At 37.9% G+C, this 16,279-nt stretch overlaps 1 long non-coding RNA gene and 1 pseudogene across 1 annotated transcript; both read left to right on the top strand.

The window, feature by feature from the left end:
- Positions 1-16,279, top strand: part of LOC126630154 (aquaporin PIP1-3-like) — a 41,757-nt pseudogene that overhangs the window by 19,093 nt on the left and 6,385 nt on the right.
- On the top strand, positions 622-3,085 carry LOC126628785 (uncharacterized). Its single transcript, XR_007625600.1, has 3 exons — positions 622-2,355; positions 2,444-2,557; positions 2,663-3,085. It is a non-coding gene; the product is annotated as an uncharacterized LOC126628785 (long non-coding RNA).

Here is a 16,279-nt window from a genome sequence, read left to right as displayed (position 1 = left end):
CTTGTGTTGATTTTGAACGAACTTGGAATTTGGATTTTGAGATTTGAATTTTGGAATTTTGATTGAATAGGTGGGTGACCCATTGAAGAATTTTTGTGGTTTCGTACCACTAGAATTTGGTTTATTCAATTAGCCTCATGATTTGAAGGCAAGTAACAGCTAACTTGATGTAGTCTAGCATCAGACTAATATTTAGCATGGTGCATTTTGGTGGTTGTAGATATACTCTACTTTTGGCAAAAGAATTGGCTGTTTTGATTGCCACGTCACATCACCATTTTCTTCAGTGGTGCTTTGACTTCTTTTCTCCTAATTTTTGTTTGGTATCAAAGAGGTGAGGTTGCCTATTTTTCTTATTCTTTACTTTCTGGGACCCTTGTCAATTTGTTCCCATTCATTACCAATTCCCACGTGAACCATTTCTCCTTCCTTACTTTGTCAATTCCCACGTCAGGTGCATATCAATAATCACCCCGCTCCGCAGGGTGGCCTCAACATTCCCTTTTCTCTTTAGCTCTGAAACCCGGTGGTTTCCCTTTGGAAATAAAAAGCTAATCCGATATACTTGGGCTCCCGTGGATTTCGTTATATTTCAGACTTCTATTTGGATTGGGTATCTGATAGACGCATATTTATGCGACTTAGTTAACTAGTTTTCTTGCATTTACGTTATTAGTTCTTAGTTATTTTAGTACTTTAAGCCATTTTCGTGTGTTTGTAGGTCCAAAGGGCTAAGGTAGCAAGAAAGTGCATTTTGGAGCAGTTTTGAGCTTGTAATGGATTACATATGATATGAGCAAGATGGATGGACGAATTTGAAGACAAAAGAGGCTAGGAACATGCTAAAAATCTGGTGAAACAAATACAAGTTGCAAGAAGGGATAAATTTCTAGAAGGATTGGCCAAAACTTCACTCAAAACCATGCATACCCCATAAAATTCATCAATGCCGTGGCCTTCCCTTTGTTTTACTTCCACCAGATTTTTTTAGTGATGATGCAATGCCTATCTCACTATGACATTTGAGTGGATGATGTAATGCTTAACTCACCATGACATTTGAGTGGATGATGCAATGCTTAACTCACCATGACATGTGAGTGGATGACTCAAAACCTACCCTCACCAACAATTCTCCACCTTGCCATGCCTTACCTACTTCATTCCACCAGATTTTTGCATTAAACATGTCCATCCTCTTCCTATAAATACCATGGCAGCAACCTCATTCAAATCATCCAGAAATTAACCATTCTCCAAGCCTTTCCTTGCCTCTCCTACATATCTAAACCCCTTCCCATCCATTCCTCCAAATAACCAACCCTTCAACATCATTCCAACCTTGTTGTGGCGGCAAGGAGAAGGAGAAAAGTCCTTGGACGCGCTTGCTATCCAACATGGATCGTTGGAACGTTTAGGTGCTTTCTTCCCTTTGTTTTTCAATGGTTAAATTTGTTTATCTTTGTTTTGTAATAATGAGGAACTAAACCCCCCTTGGCTAGGGGGCGATTCAAAACCATGTTTATGCTTGCTATATGATTTGATTACTTCCAATTGCGTTTCTTGAATTGTGAATTCAATTTAATTATCCGTTCGTATAAAAACTAATTTGTGTATGTTGGTTGAGAGTGCACGCTTAATTTTCATGCATGAATTTGATGCTAGAATATAAGGGAGTTTCACCTAATCGTTATGAACTTATATTCACAAGTAGTGAAGGTTGCTAGTCACAATCACGTTAAGTAAATTCTTGGCATAAGTTTCATGCAAATCATAGTAACGAGTGCCTCGTCAATGCTTATGTTTTTCATAGAACTTAATGATTCTTGCTTGTATCTCTATTATGCAATTCATGTAGGGAACTTGTAGGGAATGTTTTGGGTTGTCGTATGCAATCATCCAATCTAATAACTTGTTGAAAAACTGAGAGTTAATTAATGCAATTCACGGTTAATTTGGGGCGTTGAGTATTCATAACTTATCGAAGAGCAATTGGAAATCATTTTGTAGGCAAGCAAGACATGTGTGGAGAAGAACCCCTTAGCTAGCCTTCCATTATCCATACAACCCAAATTTGTTTAAAATCTATTTAAGTTTTTAGTTTATTCGTTTTTACTTTCAACTTCACCAAACTCAAATCCCCCTTTTACTTTCTTGTTTTAAAATCTTTTGTTTACATTTTTAACTTTGTTTCTTTTTGTTTTTGAGTCAGTTTAGAGGTTTTAGCAAGCCCTCCTAATCCCCGGTTTAGAACGATCCCTACTTACATACTTTGCTACAATTGTCAAAAAGAGGGTTTAATTTGTGTGCTTATATTATTCGCATCAGTATCTGCTGATTTCAGAGTAAAAATGGGTAAGGTTTGTTAGAGCTCAGATTCTTTGTTCAAATTACTTCAATTTACCACCGTTTCTCCTTAAATCGCAAACCCATTTTTGCACAGGTCATAAAAGCTTTCAGCTTTTTTGCTGCCTCGTTTTCTTGCTCTTGCCATTTTGCTTGTTGTTCTTTTTGTGGATCGAAAGCTCACCACTTTGCTTGTGCTTCCTTTTATCAAGTAGGTTACCCATTTTCTTTTCTTTAAGTTCTAGATTTGCCTATGTCTTTGGGGGTGGAATGAAGCTATTAAACTGTGATAAATTTATTAACTTTTTCCATGCAGGAGTCACATGCAATGATATCTCTTCGATTGGTTGTTGGACAAACCATTTTGCAGCCCTGAGTTAGTTGAAGACAATTGTTGATTCATGGCTCCAAAGGTGAAAGTTGTACTCTGAAATTTGTAGTAACGCACTCATAGTATCTGCCATATTTTGAATGAGTTTTGATGTATTCGTGTGCAATTATCACTCTAGTATTTCTGTTTCCACAAAGAGATTTTACTTGATTGGCCTTGACAGTGTCATTTTGACACCCTTTTTATGTTCCCATTCATGTTGCGCCTTCGATACTTGCCATATTTTCTCTTTAACATTTGTACAGTGTGATGCCTTTTCCCAAAAATCTTTCTGTAGTTTTGATTTGTCTACCAAGTCTTCTTGGTGTTTAATACAAAGGTTACCATGTGAATGGGTTTCCCAAATAATTTGGGAAATTTGGCAGTAAGCTTTTCCCTCTTTGTAAATTTGGGATGGCAAGTGTTTAATATAAAGGCTTTGAACCTTTTTTTTTTCTTCACATGGCAGAGCAGCAAGTGAAATTTTTTGACACAATGAAAATCTTTGTCCCATCTTCACGTGACAAAGAAGGCTTTGAACCTTCTTTTAGCTATTTAAAGATTGGGAATTATACTTTTCCATTTGAATGTCCCGTGGGTGGTTTTATAATAACCGTGCTCATAGTAGTTTTGTCCTGCTTGTTTTTCCTTCTCATCAATATTAGCCCTCCATAACATTTTTTCTTTAGTAGGCATGAGTAAATATGGTTTGTCTTTGAAGTGTTTTACACGGCCTGAACATAGCAATTACTTGTCCTTTTCAAGTTTAAACTTCACATGGCAGAGAAGCTTGAAACTTTGAACCTTTTCCTTTTGTCCCATTTTCACATGGCAGATAAGCTTGAAACTGTGAACCTTTTCCTTTTGTCCCAACTTTGAAACTTTGACCCCTTGAAACTTCTTCACGTCTCCTTCATCTTTTTATTTGTCTTGTGTTGAAAACTTTTCTTCTTGTGGAATTGGACCAACCATGAGTCGGTCATGTGGTATTTTTTCTTTTCCTTGTCTCTTCCTTGCTGTCTTTCTTTACAGAAACCAGGCTTGGGATTTTGAAATTGCACATGACAGTCCGGTGAGGGGGTATAGACCCTTTAGACTTGGTTAAAATTTCACGGAGTGATCTAGGCCACCCCAAAGAAATTTATGGGATCCTTGGAGATTATTTCTGCTGCAGTTAGTGGGGAGTTAGGTTGTTCAAAGTCTTCACCTCCATTTGTTTGGTGCAGGAAAATACCAAACAAAAAAAAAAAGCAAGAAGGCTAAAAGAAAGACTAGGAAAAACAAATCCGTTGTTGTGGACCTCTGCATATTCTTTCCCTTTCTTTTATTTTTTCCTTCTATTTGTTTCTCTATGGTGGTCTATGCTGCAACGCTTTTTACGTTGCTCTGTTTTTTATTCTTCCTACAACGAAACAAGAGAAAAATAATAATTTAAATATAACTTGTTTCATACTTGGTGATGAATATTCTTCTTTGGTTCTTGACTCGAACGATTGAATTCCTTCTCTTTTTGGCAGCACTTCGTTGCTCTGAGTATTTTCTCTCAATGTTTCTCTATTTTTTTAGCAGAGTATCCCCTATCTTTTTTCTGTCCCCGCTCTCTTGTTGTAGCTGATGCCTATTTATAGGCATCATAGGAGGGTTCTAGAGCTTGTTATGTGGGGGGGGAAGATGGAGGGCATGACTTCCTACCACTCTCTCTTAACCTCTCTTAACTGACCCCACGTTTTTTTGTTGCAGGAAAGGGGGGAACCTGTTTATTACTTCCCCCTTTTGTAGGAAATTTTCCTTATTTACTTATTTATATTTTATTTATTTGTTTATGGATATTTGGTTTGTATATAAAGCCCATTCTTAACTTTTGGGCTGGTTTACATCTTTGTTTTGCCTTATAGTCTGACCCAATTTGTATGGACTCTATTTTTTTTATGTTGTATATTTTTGTTGTTCAACACGGGCAAATCAGTCTCAACAGTAAAGGGAGTGGGCCTTAGCGCCACTTTAGCAGCAGAGTCCACCTTATCATTATTCATAGTAGCAAGCCTCTCCAAAGGTGAACCAGACTTAGCTCCCAATAGACATCTTGGTACAGACTTCGGCACTAGGGGCATGACAGGACCTTTACGCTGAACAATCCTGTCAACAATCATACTAGCCATTCTCGACATGGCAGGTGCCACATGCACAGATCTAGCAACCTCATTTTTTCTTCCCATTGGAAAAAGTTACGTTAATCACAGGTATCTCGGTAACAGGCAGACCCTCATGAGCAACGGAGGAAGTCTTCAGTTTTTCTCAACTGGCATCTCTTGAGCAGGCGGGGAAGATCTCTTTTTTCCACCTTCATTCATAGTGGGCTCCACGACAGCGATCAGACGAGCCAATGCATCTGCCTTGATCTTTTTTACCTCATCTTTCGTGGGCAGTCCACTTTTCTCTCAGTGAAGAGAACTAAGCAGCCAATGCCATTCACGGTACTCAGCAAGGGAGTTCAACCTAGCATTCCAGCAAGCATGAGGCCTGCATGCCCAGCATTCCAGCAGCTTATGAGGCCTGCGACCTTCTTTTTTCTCTCAATCACCGACCTAGCCCGTGTCAGGACCAAGAGTCCAAAAGACATGAGCCATGCAGCTCGTCTAGCACTACGTCCCAGCGTTTCAATCCGTGGCCTCAGCTGCATAAGTTGTCCATGGCTCTAGCTAAGTTGAGCAGCCTAAAGCAATGGTCACTGCCACAACACCTCTTTAGCCTACTCCTGGCCCCTGCCGATCGACATGCCGCACCACCCCGACGGCTGCCCCGCAATAGCATTATCCAAAAAATTAAATTTTTTCTTACATCGATGTGGCACAGAGAAGATGAAGAAATCAACGAAAAACGGTCATTTGCACGAGCAAGATGTAGAAGATTGCTAGAGAAGGGGGAACAAATATCCTCTAAGCTCTCTCTCTCTTATTGGGTAGAATAAATCGCTCTCCAAAGTTGATTTAATAATCCACTTAAGGTGAACTTAAATAGGCTTTGAGAGAAATTTATTTCCCTTTCCTAGAAGGATCTAATTTCATATTAAAGAGAGAATCAACATCAAAATAGGAAACAATCCTACGTTTCCTGAAGCAAGAAGATCTCTACACCTACTGCCTTTTCCTGCGAGCAGCCGAACAGGTGTAGGGGCATTTGTGGAGCCAAAAATAATCACAAGGCGACACGTGGATCTTTGGATAAAAAAGGACAATAATACCCTTAAGGTGCATTGGGATTCATACGCGCGAGTAGCGGAGAATCATCTTTCAACCAAGTCAAAAGTGCCTAAAACAGGTAACAATTCAAAACCTATTTCATCCAACCACATAGGACAATAATACCCTTAAGGTGCATTGGGATTCATGCGCGCGAGTAGTGGAGAATCATCTTTCAACCAAGTCAAAAATGCCCAAAACAGGTAACAATTCAAAACCTATTTCATCCAACCACATCAAATCCTTTCTACAAGGTAATTCTCAAACACATTCCTTTTAAATTATGTTAATTGGCTAATTAATGGGTTTATTACCTAATTAACCCATTAATTGTCAATTAAACCATCCATTATATCCAACAAACACCATAAAGGCCGGTTATCCTCCACACCAAGGAAATTAGCCATGCCTCCTACCTTTTCTACCACATCTTTCCTTTTTATGATAATAATTAGCTAAGTTAATTAGAGAGTTATTTTGATTAATTAGCTAATTATTTCATAACCCCTAATTAAACCAAAATAAAACCTAAAAAACCCTACCTAATGGTCGGCCACTCCTTCTCCAAAGGGGACCGGCCATGCCCAATATATTGGCTCCCATTCTCACCAAAAACATATTCCACACTCTTGCAAAACGCCCAAAAACTCTCCAAATACTTTTTCTCTCTAAATTCTAACTTTGGCATCAGAGGTTCTTCGGCCAAAGCTTCCCATTCATCGTGAGCGTGTGAGGCTCTTGGCCTTGACCTAAGGTGAATTATTGGGCTGAATAAAACCCTTATTAACCAATTCCTGCAACTGGGTTTTCAATTCCCGCAACTCCGCAGGAGCCATTCGATAGGGAGTTAAGAAAATAGGATTTGTACTTGGGAGTAAATCAATAGTGAATTCCACTTCTCTATCTAGTGGTAATCTAGGTAAATCATCCAGGAAAACATCAGGGAAATGCCTAACTACCCATACATCTTCCACACGGGTAGGCGTATCCTCATTTAATACCATGTGAGCCAAATACCACTGACAACCTTTCCTCAATAACCTTTTAGCCCTCATGGCAGAGATAATACTATGCCTTAGTCCACTATGTACACCCATAAATGTAACCACGGGCAAGCCCGACCGATGAAAAGTGATTGTCTTCTCATAACAATCCATCTTGGCACGATTGTAGTGTAACCAATCCATGCCTAGAATAACATCGAAGTCAACAATATCTAATGGAACAAGATTAGCTAGCCTAACGATGTACTCCACTAGAACGGGAAATCCTTGATATACCCAGCTAACATAGCATGTCTCACCTTTAGGCATCGAAAACTTTAATTTATAGCCAAGAGGTGTGGGGTAAAGTTGCATCGTCTGAGCAAACGTATGAGAAATAACAGAGTGTGTGGCACCATAATCAATTAATATTCTAGCAACATGGCCAATAATATTCAACGTACCCATGATAAGATTAGGATTGTTCTGGGCATCCTGCAGAGTAATATGGTGAACACGACCTTATGGCTGCTATCGTCCTCCACGACCTCTGTTAGCTTGGTTTCCAAGTCTCTGCAAACCTCGTCCCTGAGCAGGTTGATTAGGTTGCCTCGATGATCCTGCACTACTAGAAGCAACCTTAACGTTCTGGAATTGTCTTCCTGGATACCTCTGTGATCCACCAGCTGGATATGATGGTTATGGCGGGTAACCTCCTGAATACTAAGCATAACCACTCTGATGATACGGATCGTACGAGTACTAATACTATCATCCAGAATATGGAGTTATATCACCCTGATAATGATATGCTCCACCATAACCCGTCTGGTATAACTACTAAACCTGGGAATTTGCTGAATAGAAACTGGTGGTGGTAAGGCAGATGACTGAGGCTTTTGCTGGCTCTATAGGCATTGAATAGCTCGATATCCCGTCTGACCACAAACAAAACATCCTTTGCTGCCCTGTCTATAATCCCTAAAATGTCAACCATTACATCTACGACATAATGGACCACTAGAACCACTAAAATCCATTTGTCTCTAAAAGTGGGAACCTCATGAATGGCCGCCCATCCGCGGTACCGTGGAACTCGAACCCCTACTAGAAGAGCTAGAACTAGTACCACTTCTCTTAAAACTCTACGTTTTATGAGGTCCCTGTGATGACTGACCTTTATCTTTATTATTGTTTTTCTTCTGATTATTATCTTTTTCTTCTTCTTCCTCACTGTCACTAGGCATGTTTTCAAAATCCTCAACCCGCAGTAGAATCTCATAAAACTCCTGATATGTAGAGCAGGGAGTCGTGGTCGCCATAGAACGCCACTTCTTTCGAGTACGCCACTTGAATCTTCTAAGCATCTCAGCAGGATTCTCAGCAATCTCGTGACCATACCGAGATAAATCAGTGAACTTTCTATAGTAGTCATTAGCTGACATTTTCCCTTGCTTTGGACCCATGAATTCTTGCTTCTTACGATCTATATATCTATATACTCTGGAGGTACAAATCTCTTCTGGAATAGCTGCTTAAAAATCTCCCAGTCCGCGGCTTTTTCTGGTGACAATTGAAAAGATTCCTGCCTTCACCAGGATGCAGCCTCCTCACCTAAAAACCAAGTAGTCATCTCTACCCATCTATCCTCAGGGAAATTCCACTGCCTCTGCATTACTCGATAAGTTTTCTCGACATGATTGAGCCAACGTTCAGCTCCCTCGGGCCCCTTGGTACCAACAAAATCATTAAACTTTAAATTATAAACTGTCTCCAGGGGAGACCTCTAGGGAGGGCGCAATGAAGACTAAATGACATTAGCAATGGCTTCACCCAACAGGCCAATATCAGGAAAGTAAGATTTGGAGGAAGTACGTGGCTCTCTTTGAGGCGGCATGGTTCTGGCATAAGACATCAAAATGCTTAGAATACTCCTAAAAATATGCAAGACTGCCAAACCTAGGCTCTGATACCAAACTGACACACCCCGACCTAAATCGAGACATGTTGGCCGTCACGTGAAGGTGATGTAGCCATGTGTGCCGTGCGGCTGTAAAGGTGATAAGATAATGTGGGTAAATAAAAACCAAACTAACTAACTTACACTAGACTAGTATATAAGTACGAGTGAAAGTGTTAGAGTGTAGATACACATAATCAGAGTGTAGGTACCAAAGCGTAATCCAGCAGGCTAAATACTAATTATATAGGATATGAAGAAAACCTACATTGATGGATGTCTGTCAAAACCGCCGTAGAGTCCTCGTGAGCCACCAACACGAACTTCTAACTAGAACATGGAAGGGCGCAAAGTAGAAAACGTGAGTGGGCAAAAACAAAGCTTTTTAGAATCATTTCTCTTTCCAAAAATAATAACCCCTCACCGTAAAACTCGTATAATTTCCCAGAAAATAATACGTATGTATATAGAAATCATGCTCGAAGTAGTGAAACCAAGTATATGCCATGTCAAGTATTTCAGCAATGAATTAAGTAAGCCAAATGAAATAAATCAATATAAAGTGATATGTCAGCCGCAGTCACCTAACGTGACTTGTACGGCTGAACCTATAGCTTATCTACCAAATCATGTACACGAGTCGGAACCACCTAATGTGGTATGTACGACAGGCTGGGTGTAAATAAATACACTCAAGTGCTACGATCACGTGAAGGTTGTGCGATGAATCGCAAGTCACGAACGAGTCGGAACCATCTAATGTGGTCTGTACGACAGGCTGGCACCTACCGTGGATCCAAGGTTAGCGTACGGTGCGGGAGGTAAACGATCACGTAAAGGCTAGGCCCTGGCCTAGGGTGGAGCACTAACATTGGGGTGTAGGATAATGAGCACTAAATGCCTCTAAACAATACCATACACACTGCAATCACTACCATCAATATATACTCACTTGAAGCTTACCTGGGCATCCACAACGTTATGCAATAATATGCATAGCTATAGTAATACACATACTAAAATGTAATGCAATTGACATGGCATTTAAAATCGTAAATCCATTTAAAACAATTTCTGGGAAAACGTAAAACATATATATATATATATATATATAGAAAACCAAAAGCCCACTCACTAGTATGTAGCAGGGTCATAGCCCCCAAGTCTCGCCTGGCTACGCTCATCCTCCGGGAACGTCTCGCTTATATGTGAAACCACTGATTTAACGTTAATTTAAGCACATAATCAAAACCGTATAATAACTTCTCATACGTTGCTTAATTGGGGTGTTTGAATATACCATCGTGGCCTACTCAACACCACGAGCATCCCCATTTTTTAGAATAATTTTTCGATGACCCACGCGCCCTCATGTGCTGGCCAAGGCAAGACCACATGCGCCGGCCATGTGCAGGCACGTGCCTGGCATGTTGAATGGAAACCTTAACGCCATTAGAGAATATTCTGTTAAATATACCTGACGCCGTTAGTATATTTCTACAAAGTTGACGGAATATTCTCCTTTCTTTTCCGGTGGATCATTGGATTATGTCGCCGATCGCCACTGCGTCATCGGTTTCTGGAAAAATTTAAAACTTCAATATCTCACTCATTTTTCAACCAAATTCCACGAATTTTATATCAATTTTAAGCCCTAAACGAGAAGAACATGGTCCTACCTCTTAGAGGTCCTAAAACTGATAGAAAACAGTAAGAAAGTAGCTCGACACAACCGGCCAAATTTGAAACTTGACAAACCCAAATGTTCCGATGTTTTAACCACTCCAAAATCAGCCTAAAATCCTAATAGTATTACTTAAGACCCTTTTTGAGCCTTAAAATACCATGGAATGTCCACGATCACGTCGAAGTAACAGGGTGTCTTACCGGAGCTCACGAGTTCCAGGGTTCTCAAGGTCCTTACGTCAAACAAATGGTATAAATGGGATCGTGAGCTTACAAGGAACACAATGGAAGTCCTTAAAGGTTCAATATGTGGTGTTTAGGTGATGTTTAGGAGTTGGAAATCATAGTTGTATGGACGGGAAGGAAATTTCGAGAAGGGAGAGGAAAGTTGAAGGTTGCACTTGTGTGTGTGTGTGTGTATGTGTGTGTGTGTGTGTGTGTGAGTGTGTTTTGTCACGAGTTGGCCAGCAATAAACAAAATCATAAGCCCTAATTGGGATATGGAAATTAGGGCATAACAATTGGGTCCAGTTGAATATAAAACCAATCCAATTTTGATTGGGTTATCAATTGTAGGAATTAGGGTGATTGGTGGCATATGATGACAACCCAAATTATCTTTATCTATTTGTAACATTTTCATTACAAACATGATTCGACCTTAATTCGCGTCAGTGCTCTCGTGACGTCGAGCACAATTTAATTACGTCAGCGAAAAAGAATTTAAAATTATCTACGTACATCCATGTCACAAGGCCAACGAGGGCAAAATATTCATTTCCATGCTTTCGAGGATAAAATATATAATTATTCGGGACGGGTCGTCACAGGGTACAAATACAAATAAAACTTTAAAAAAATATGGGCACAAAAAGAAATTAATATATGGGTACAAATTAAAACTGAAAAGAAATTTGGTACAAATTAAAAAAGGGTTGCAAATTAAAAATGGGTATAAACTAAAAATAAAAATATATGATAAAAATTTTAGCCATAAATATAAATATACCAAATGTAACATTTATAATACTAAATGAATCTATATATATATAAAGTTTAATTGCCCTTTAAGAATTTCAAAAATTACAATTGAACCAAAAAAAGTTTAATTGATTCACCACTTTTTAATTTTCAATGAATATAAATTTAAAACTTTAGAAAAGAAAAAAAAAATCTCCCACGTTAGTAGGTGGTTAGGTTTCATGTTTTTGCTTAATTTTTTTTGAATGATTTTTAATAAAAATGTATATTAGCTATTTAAATAAAAAAATTTAAAAAATGAAACATGGTCTAATATAAAAAGGCCAATTGCCACACGCATACACGTGTGGCAAGAGGCTAGTATATTTAGAAATAAAAAATATATTTTATTATTTAAATAATTAATGACGTTTATTAAAACCTAAGGATCTTGACAAAAAATTGAAAAGGAATAAGGTTTTAATCAATGGAGTAGTAAAAATAGGGATGAAAATCCAATTTCTCCTTAGTTAGGGTTAAATATATATGTGCAGATATGTACAAGAATATTTGAGTTGTTTCTTAAGTTGATGTTTGGTTCCCAGGAAAATGAGGGAAATAAAGTTTCTTTTATTTTACTTTAGCTTTCTGAGAGAACCTACTGGAGGATTGGTGGATTTTCTGTTTTACTAGGGTTTGTGAAAAATAAAGAAACCACTTACCAAAAGAAAGAAGAAAAAAGTGAGCTTAGGTTTAGAACTTTATATTATTCGGATTAACTGAAATTTCAGAGGGTTATTTTTCTTCAATTCTTGTTTGGTTAACGATTTTTACAGCAGAAAATCAGAATAGTAGAGTAAAAAAATTTGGATTTGAAGGTGCAAACTTTGTTCCTCATCTTTCTTATTGGACTTACTGGCCTTTTATAACTTTACCTTACAAATCCAAATTTCTGGAAAAAAGAATTGCTTTGCAGTAAAATTTTGAAAGTGTGTTCATTTTAGTTACCAGTTTTCTCTGTCAATTCTCACTCTGTTTCCCAACTAATTTTCATATTTGTTATATTAATCGTCGATTTATTGATAATTTCGACAGGTGGTCACATAAACCCAGCTGTGACATTTGGTCTCTTCCTAGCAAGGAAGCTCTCCCTGACTAGAGCTGTGTTCTACATTGTGATGCAAAGCCTTGGGGCAATTGCTGGTGCCGGGGTGGTGAAGTGGTTCCAAAAGAACCAGTATGAGTTGCTCGGTGGCGGAGCTAATGTGGTGAACCATGGCTACACTAAGGATGACGGCCTTGGTGCTGAGATTGTTGGTGAACCATGGCTACACTAAGGATGACGGCCTTGGTGCTGAGATTGTTGGCACTTCTGTTCTTGTGTACACTGTTTTCTCTGCCACTGATGCCAAGAGAAACGCCAGAGACTCTCATGTCCCTGTAAGTATATCTCACCTTTGATTGAGTACTTGTTTATACGCTGTTCTCTTAAGGATTTTCTGTAAAAGCCATAAATATGCATGTCTACTTGTATGATCGTTGTAATGCCATGGTTACCAACTTTTCCCTTGTGCCAAACTTACCATTCTGATTGGTCAATCTTCTCGCTGTGATTTTTGGATCTTAATGAAATTCTTAAAGATAATCATAGAGTACTATATTAGAACATTGTCTACATTATTTAAGTAGCACACGAAATTCTTCCGTGAAGTAGCAAGTGGTATCCTTACCGCAGCAGCTATGTCTATAGCTTCCATTTCCATCGGTTATTAAACAAGTTTCTATGTACGAATGGAAATGCAGATCTTGGCTCTGATAGGATTTTTAACGTCTATGCAAATAGGATCAAAATCACATGAAATACTTGCAAGAATACAAGAATATTGTAGTATAGATGCTCATGCAAGGTCGTTTTCCTCAAGGACTATTTGGATAATTTATGTAGAAACAATTCCTAATTAAATACTTAGAATTAAACCTTGAGAAAAGAGAGTTTGAGAGTGGGTAACATTAAAAAACAAATTTTAAACAAAAACTAAAATAATCGAAGAAAAGAGTTTTAAATACCAATTTATAAAGGCACTAGGGTTCCACCATCACCTAGCAATTCTATGTATTTTTTACTAATTACTTATGATTTACACATGCCACTCCGAATGTTAGGTTTTCCTAATGTATATTCTCCTCATGATATTCAAGCAAGAACGTATATCTAACATGCAATCCGTCTATGATATTCAGATCAAATATGAACATGCAAGACTCATTAAGTTTTATGAAAACCTTTTGAAGAACCATGCAACCCCTAAGAACGTGATATTCGTCTTAGATGAAATTACAATTATCAATCACAAGAAGCAATACTCAATCCTCCGGTGATATTCCAACCGAATTGCATCCAATTACTTGTCTAAACATCCTAATGGTGGCCAGTCATCAAGATAATTAGATAGTTTAAAAATAGTGATCAATAATTCAAAGTGTGCATGCAATCAATCATAAGCAATTAAATAAAAATTACATATTCATGCTAAGGCTCAAGGTTTCGCCCTAGAAAAAGGAATTAGTTATGCATATTCATAATTGAAATCATAGAAAATATTATTAAAAATAAAAGGAATGAAAGCACCTTAAAGTAGAAAATCTTCAAGAACCCTAGCTAAGTTCTTTGTCTCTGAAATTGAATAATAATAAGCGTAGAGAAAAATTGTAAACGGCCAAAGCAATATATTTGCTCAACACTCACAAACCCAAAGACATAGGTTTCTTATTCCAACTAGGAAACTAAGAAAAATAATAAAATATCTTAGAAAATAAAACCCTAATTAAACTAGGAGAATCGGCCAAGTACTTGTCCAGCCACGTTTTAGCCTCATATCTCCTCCAAATCCGGCCCAAGATAGGTTGTTTTAAAGATCAGGACGTTCCGAACACATCTCCAGAAGGCCATGAAACCATCTGAGGTCATCTTGGACTCCAAAAACGCAATTTAAGCCCAGAAACATCATTTTTCAGCACCGCGCATCGCTCCTTTATTTTATCGCCAGAAAATAACCGCTTGGTGGAAAAATCCAAAATTTTGATATGATCAAGCTAATTGAAGCACGAACATATTCCAACGGAATTACTCCAAAATTCGTCCATTTGACCACGTTTTGCTCCAGAGGAAGCTGAGAGTCCTATATTGAAAATACAATTCAAAGTATCAAAATTCTTCCAAAATATGAACCAAAATATACCAAGAATAGGGTTAAATATATAATATAAAATTCACTTATCAAAATACCCCCAAACTTAGCTTTTTGCTTGTCCTCAAGCAAAACAAGACTCAAACAACAATAAAAACTTAACAAACTAAATAACTAGCTAAAATTAACTGACAAAAATTTTTACCTTCAAAGTTGCAATCCATAGCAAATTTTAAAAACTAGAACATCTTTTCAAAAGTTCCAATCAATCCCACCACAGAGTCTAAGCCATTTAGAATCAATTAGAAAAGAATTCACAAACTTCCTTTGGTGTAAAGTGAACCAACATAGTTAAAGAGACTCGACCAAAACTCTTACCTCTCATCCCTTTATTCATACTTCACACACTAACTTCGCATATATTTTTTTCTTTCTCTTCTTCTTCTTCTGTTTTTTTTAATTGAAGTAATAGTAGTGGTCGTGCAATTTCGGTTCACTTAAGTTTTCGATCCAACCCATGTAGCGAGCTTTAGGTCAATAACTCCCAATCCACTAGGGCTTTAGGGCACTAGATGTAGAACACCCTTAAGGACTTATTAACCCGAGCTAAAAAGGCTACGAAACCAACTAACTAGCCTGTCTCATGCCAAAACCCTACCGTTTGACGCGAGAATCACTACTGATTAGGCAGAACTAGCCCGGTTACTAGGCAGAACCTCGGGTGAGACAATTATTACTTTATAACACATATTAACTTTACTTTATTTAGAACAAAAATAAAAATACACTTGGAAAGAAAGCAAGTGTTTCAATCTCACTCCCCAAAACCATGTTGGTTGATGTGCAATTGTCAAAGTATAATTCGTGAATTAGTGTCTAAGTAACGTTAAATAGAAAAGACTCTACCGTGGGATTAACTTTCATCATGTCCATTTGTTCTAACGTTTAAAATAATCTATGGATATTAACTTAAAAGAATGAAATTTTAAACTAACACAATCTTAAAAAAAAAAAAACTAAAATTTTATATTTTCCCACCTCCAAACTTATTTCACACTTTGTCCTCAAGGTGTGGAAAAATAAAAGAAAATAAAGCAATAACTTTAAAAGGAAAATTAAATATTAAAACGGACATTAACTAAACCTATGAATAATTAACAAAAATAGGACAAAGAAATGACAAAAACGACATGACAAGGAACAAAATAAAGAACATAAAAAAAATTGAGAAAAGACTGCACCTGGTAGAAGTTTAATCCATTGTGGCCTGACAAACTGTGGGCCTTGAACATTAAATTCGCACAGAGATATTGGAATGGCATGTAGCTGGCATGCCAACATAAAGTAGCCCACTTGCGTGCACGCAATGCAGCACACGCATGCACTCAATGCAGCTTTGAAATAAACATTGGATCCCCTTTTAAATGTGTCTCGAGCTTAGAGTCAGCCAACAACTCTCTTCTTTTCATTAAACCCAGAGCCAAATGGCTCTTTATTTCCCCATTTCAAATTAGTTTTCTCGGACAGACAAGAAGGGCTCCAGATTT

Source organism: Malus sylvestris, chromosome 7 (assembly GCF_916048215.2).
Source record: "Malus sylvestris chromosome 7, drMalSylv7.2, whole genome shotgun sequence".
NCBI classification, from domain to species: domain Eukaryota; kingdom Viridiplantae; phylum Streptophyta; class Magnoliopsida; order Rosales; family Rosaceae; genus Malus; species Malus sylvestris.
This window is presented reverse-complemented; position numbering and strand designations above follow the sequence as displayed.